Source organism: Phalangium opilio, unplaced genomic scaffold (genome assembly GCF_054372755.1).
Source record: "Phalangium opilio isolate 3A_F unplaced genomic scaffold, DU_Popi_V2 ptg000390l_1, whole genome shotgun sequence".
NCBI lineage: Eukaryota > Metazoa > Arthropoda > Arachnida > Opiliones > Phalangiidae > Phalangium > Phalangium opilio.
The window spans coordinates 4,792,821-4,798,991 of record NW_028324234.1 but is presented as its reverse complement, the minus strand read 5'-3'; the positions used below and the strand labels follow the sequence as shown (position 1 = coordinate 4,798,991).

At 47.4% G+C, this 6,171-nt stretch overlaps 1 non-coding gene across 1 annotated transcript; it reads left to right on the top strand.

Moving 5' to 3' along the window:
* Positions 1-5,632: 5,632 nt before the first annotated feature.
* TRNAT-GGU (transfer RNA threonine (anticodon GGU)) lies at positions 5,633-5,705 on the top strand. Its single transcript has one exon. It is a non-coding gene; the product is annotated as a tRNA-Thr (tRNA).
* The last annotated feature ends 466 nt before the right edge of the window (positions 5,706-6,171 follow it).

Below are 6,171 nucleotides of genomic sequence, written 5' to 3'. Positions count from 1 at the left end.
TTATATTTGAGATCCCAAAACACCGCTCCCGGGTTGGCTCGAACCACCAACCTATTGGTTAACAGCCGAACGCGCTAACCATTGAGCCACGGAAGCTCAGAAAATATATGGTTGTCACTTATTGGGGAAAAGTTTTGACATTTTACGCTACATATGAGACCGCACAACACCGCTCCTGGATGGGCTCGAACCACCAACCTATTGGTTAACAGCCGAACGCGCTAACCATTGAGCCACGGAAGCTCAGAAAAAAAATGGTTGTCACTTATTGGGGAAAAGTTTTGACATTTTACGCTACATATGAGACCGCACAACACCGCTCCTGGATGGGCTCGAACCACCAATCTTTCGGTTAACAGCTGAACACGCTAACCATTGCGCAACGGAAGCCCAAAAATTAAACGGTCTTCAGGTATTGTGGAAAAACTTTGACTTTTTACGTCACATCCGAGACCTCAAAGCACCGCTCCAAGGTGGGGTCGAACCACCAATCTTTCGGTTAAAAGCTGAACACGCTAACCATTGCACCACGGACGCCCAAAAGTTAAATGGTCGTCAGGTATTGTGTAAAAACCTTGACTTTTTACTTCACATCTGAGACCTCACAACACCGCTCCTGGATGGGCTCGAACCACCAACCTATTGGTTAACAGCCGGACGCGCTAACCATTGAGCCACGGAAGCTCAGAAATTAAATGGTTGTCACTTATTGTGGAAAAGTTTTGACATTTTACGCTACATATGAGACCGCACAACACCTCTCCCGGGTGGGCTCGAACCACCAATCTTTCGGTTAACAGCTGAACAAGCTAACCATTGCGCAACGGAAGCCCAAAAATTAAACGGTCTTCAGGTATTGTGGAAAAACTTTGACTTTTCACGTCACATCTGAGACCTCAAAACACTGCTCCCGGATGGGTTCGAACCACCAACCTTTCGGTTAACAGCCGAACGCGATAACCATTGCACCACGGACGCCCAAAAGTTAAATGGTCGTCAGGTATTGTGTAAAAACCTTGACTTTTTACTTCACATCTGAGACCTCACAACACCTCTCCTGGATGGGCTCGAACCACCAACGTTTCGGTTAACAGCTGAACGTGCTAACCAATGCGCCACGGAAGCCCAAAAATTAAACGTTCGTCAGGTATTGTGGAAAAACCTTGACTTTTTACGTCACATCTGAGACCTCAAAACACCGCTTCAGGGTGGGCACGAGCCACCAATCTTTCGGTTAACAGCTGAACACGCTAACCATTGCGCAACGGAAGCCCAAAAATTAAACGGTCTTCAGGTATTGTGGAAAAACTTTGACTTTTTACGTCACATCCGAGACCTCAAAGCACCGCTCCAAGGTGGGCTCGAACCACCAATCTTTCGGTTAAAAGCTGAACACGCTAACCATTGCGCAACGGAAGCCCAAAAATTAAACGATCTTCAGGTATTGTGGAAAAACTTTGACTTTTTACGTCACATCTGAGACCTCACAACACCGCTCCCGGTTGGGCTCGAACCACCAACCTATTGGTTAACAGCCGAACGCGCTAACCATTGAGCCTCGGAAGCTCAGAAATTAAATGGTCGTCAGGTATTGTGTAAAAACCTTGACTTTTTACTTCACATCTAAACCTCACAACACCTCTCCTGGATGGGCTCGAACCACCAACGTTTCGGTTAACAGCTGAACGTGCTAACCAATGCGCCACGGAAGCCCAAAAATTAAACGTTCGTCAGGTATTGTGGAAAAACCTTGACTTTTTACGTCACATCTGAGACCTCAAAACACCGCTTCAGGGTGGGCACGAACCACCAATCTTTCGGTTAACAGCTGAACACGCTAACCATTGCGCAACGGAAGCCCAAAAATTAAACGGTCTTCAGGTATTGTGGAAAAACTTTGACTTTTTACGTCACATCCGAGACCTCAAAGCACCGCTCCAAGGTGGGCTCGAACCACCAATCTTTCGGTTAAAAGCTGAACACGCTAACCATTACGCAACGGAAGCCCAAAAATTAAACGATCTTCAGGTATTGTGGAAAAACTTTGACTTTTTACGTCACATCTGAGACCTCACAACACCGCTCCCGGTTGGGCTCGAACCACCAACCTATTGGTTAACAGCCGAACGCGCTAACCATTGAGCCTCGGAAGCTCAGAAATTAAATGGTCGTCAGGTACTGTGGAAAAACTTTGGGTTTTTACGTTATATTTGAGATCCCAAAACACCGCTCCCGGGTGGGCTCGAACCACCAACTTATTGGTTAACAGCCGAACGCGCTAACCATTGAGCCACGGAAGCTCAGAAATTAAATGGTTGTCACTTATTGTGGAAAAGTTTTGACATTTTACGCTACATATGAGACCGCACAACACCTCTTCCGGTTGGGCTCGAACCACCAATCTTTCGGTTAACAGCTGAACACGCTAACCTTTGCGCAACGGAAGCCCAAAAATTAAGCGGTCTTCAGGTATTGTGGAAAAACTTTGACATTTACGTTACATCTGAGACCTCACAACACTGCTCCCGGATGGGTTCGAACCACCAACTTTTCGGTTAACAGCCGAACGCGATAACCATTGCGCCACGGACGCCCAAAAGTTAAATGGTCGTCAGGTATTGTGAAAAACCTTGACTTTTTACTTCACATCTGAGACCTCACAACACCGCTCCTAGATGAGCTCGAACCACCAACCTTCCGGTTAACAGCTGAACGTGCTAACCAATGCGCCACGGAAGCCCAAAAATTAAACGTTCGTCAGGTATTGTGGAAAAACCTTGACTTTGTACGTCACATCTGAGATCTCACAACACCGCTCCCGGATGGGTTCGAACCACCAACCTATTGCTTAACAGCCGAACGCGCTAACCATTGAGCCACGGAAGCTCAAAAATTAAATGGTTGTCAGGTATTGTGGAAAAGTTATGACTTTTTTCGTTACATCTAATACGTCACAACACCGCTCCCGGGAGGGCTCAAACCACCAGTGTTTTGAATAGCAGCTGAACGCGCTAACCATTGCACCACTGAAGCCCAAAAGTTAAATGGTCGTCAGGTATAGTGGAAAAACCTTCACTTTTTACGTCACATCTGAGACCTCACAACACCGCTCCCGGGTGGACTCGAACCACCAACCTATTGGTTAACAGCCGAACGCGATAACCATTGAGCCACGGAAGCCTAGAAATTAAATGGTTGTCAAGTATTGTGGAAAAGTTTTGACTTTTTACGCTACATCTGAGACCGCACAACACCTCTCCCGGGTGGGCTCGAATCACCAACCTTTCGGTTAACAGCTGAACGCGCTGACCATTGCGCCACTGAAGCCCAAAAATTAAATGGTCGTCAGGTATTGTGGGAAAACCTTGACTTTGTACGTCACATCTGAGATCTCACAACACCGCTCCCGGATGGGTTCGAACCACCAACCTATTGCTTAACAGCCGAACGCGCTAACCATTGAGCCGCGGAAGCTCAGAAATTAAATGGTTGGCAGGTATTTTGGAAAAGTTATGACTTTTTTCGTTACATCTGAGACCCCACAACACCTCTCCCAGGCGGGCTCGAACCACCAGTCTTTTGAATAGCAGCTGAACGCGCTAACCATTGCGCCACGAAGGCCAAAAATTAAATGGTGGTGAGGTATTGTGGGAAAACCTTGACTTTTTACGTCACATCTGAGACATCACAACACCGCTCCCGGATGGGCTCGAACCACCAACCTATTGGTTAACAGCCGAAAGCGCTAACCATTGTGCCACGGAAGGTCAGAAATTAAATGGTTGTCAGGTATTGCGGAAAAGTTATGACTTTTCACGCTACATCTGAGACCCCCACAACACCTCTCCCGGGTGGGCCCGAACCACCAACCTTTCGGTTAACAGCTGAACGCGCTGACCATTGCGCCACTGAAGCCCAAAAATTAAATGTTCGTCAGGTATTGTGGAAAAACTCTGACTTTTTACGTTACATCTGAGACCTCACAACACCGCTCCCGGATGGTCTCGAACCACAAACTTTCGGTAAAAAGCCGAACGCGCTAAAAATTGAGGAACGGAAGCTCTGAAATTAAATGGTCGTCAGGTATTGTGGAAAAATTTTGACTTTTTTCGCTACATCTGAGACCCCACAGCACCTCTCCCAGGTGGGCTCGAACCACCAACCTTTCGTATAACAGCTGAACGAGCTAACCATTGCGCCACGGAAGCCCAAAAATTAAATGTTCGTCAGGTACAGTGGAAAAACTCTGACATATTACGTTACATCTGAGACCTCACAACATCGCTCCCGGGAGGGCTCGAACCACCAGTCTTTTGAATGTTAGCTGAACGCGCTAACCATTGCGCCAAAGGAAGCCCAAAAATTAAATGGTCGTCAGGTATTGTGGAAATACCTTGACTCTTTACGTCACATCTGAGACCTCACAACACCGCTCCCGGATGGGCTCGAACCACCAACGTATTGGTTAACAGCCCAACGCGCTAACCATTGAGCCACGGAAGCTCAGAAATTAAATGGTTGTCAGGTATTGTTGAAAAGCTATGACATTTTACGGTACATCTGAGACCTCACAAGACGGCTCCCGGGAGGTCTCAAACCACCAGTCCGTGGCTCAATGGTTAGCGCGTTCGGCTTTTAACCGAAAGTTTGGTGGTTCAAGCAGATTCGGGAGCGGTGTTGTGAGGTCTCAGATGTAACGTAAAAAGTCATAGCTTTTCCACAATACCTGACGACCATCTAATTTTTGGGCTTCCGTGGCGCAATGGTTAGCGCGTTCGGCTGTTAACCGAAAGGGTAGTGGTTCGAGCCCACCCGGGAGAGGTGTTGTGGGGTCTCAGATGTAACGTAAAAACCCAAAGTTTTTCCACAATACCTGCGGACCATTTAATTTTTGGGCTTCCGTGGCGCAATGGTTAGTGCGTTCGGCTGTTAACCGAAAGGTTAGTGGTTCGAGCCCACCCGGGAGAGGTGTTGTGGGGTCTCAGATGTAACGAAAAAAGTCATAACTTTTCCACAATACCTGACAACCATTTAATTTCTGAACTTCCGTGGCCCAATGGTTAGCGCGTTCGGCTGTTTACCAATAGGTTGGTGGTTCGAGCCCATCCGGGAGCGGTGTTGTGATGTCTCAGATGTAACGTAAAAAGTGATAACTTTTCCACAATACCTGACAACCAATTAATTTTTGGGCTTCCGTGGCTTAGTGGTTAGCGCGTTCGGCTGTTAACCGAAAGGTTAGTGGTTCGAGCCCACCCGGGAGAGGTGTTGTGGGGTCTCAGATGTAACGTAAAAAGTCATAGCTTTTCCACAATACCTGACGACCATTTAATTTTTGGGCTTCCGTGGCGCAATGGTTAGCGCGTTCAGCTTTTAACCGAAAGTTTGGTGGTTCAAGCAGATTCGGGAGCGGTGTTGTGAGGTCTCAGATGTAACGTAAAAAGTCAGAGTTTTTCCACAATACCTGACGACCATTTAGTTTTTGGGCTTCCGTGGCGCAATGGTTAGCGCGTTCGGCTTTTAACCGAAAGTTTGGTGGTTCAAGCATATTCGGGAGCGGTGTTGTGAGGTCTCAGATGTAACGTAAAAAGTCAGAGTTTTTCCACAATACCTGACGAACACATTTAGTTTTTGGGCTTCCGTGGCGTAATGGTTAGCGCGTTCGGCTGGTAACCGAAAGGTTGGTGGTTCGAGCCCACCCGGGAGAGGTGTTGTGGGGTCTCAGATGTAACGAAAAAAGTCATAACTTTTCCACAATACCTGACAGCCATTTAATTTCTGAGCTTCCGTGGCTCAATGTGGTTAGCGCGTTCGGCTGTTAACCAATAGGTTGGTGGTTCGAGCCCATCCGGGAGCGATGTTGTGAGGTCTCAGATGTAACGTAAAAAGTCAAGGTTTTTCCACAATACCTGACGACCATATAATTTTTGGGCTTCCGTGGCGCAAGGGTTAGCGCGCTCAGCTGTTATTCAAAAGGTTGGTGGTTCGAGTCCTTACGGGAGCAGTGTTGTGAGGTCTCAGATGTAACGTAAAAAGTCATAGCTTTTCCACAATACCTGACGACCATTTAATTTTTGGGCTTCCGTGGCGCAATGGTTAGCGCGCTCAGCTGTTATTCAAAAGGCTGGTGGTTCGAGCCCACCCCGGAGCAGTGTTTTGAGGTCTCAGATGTAA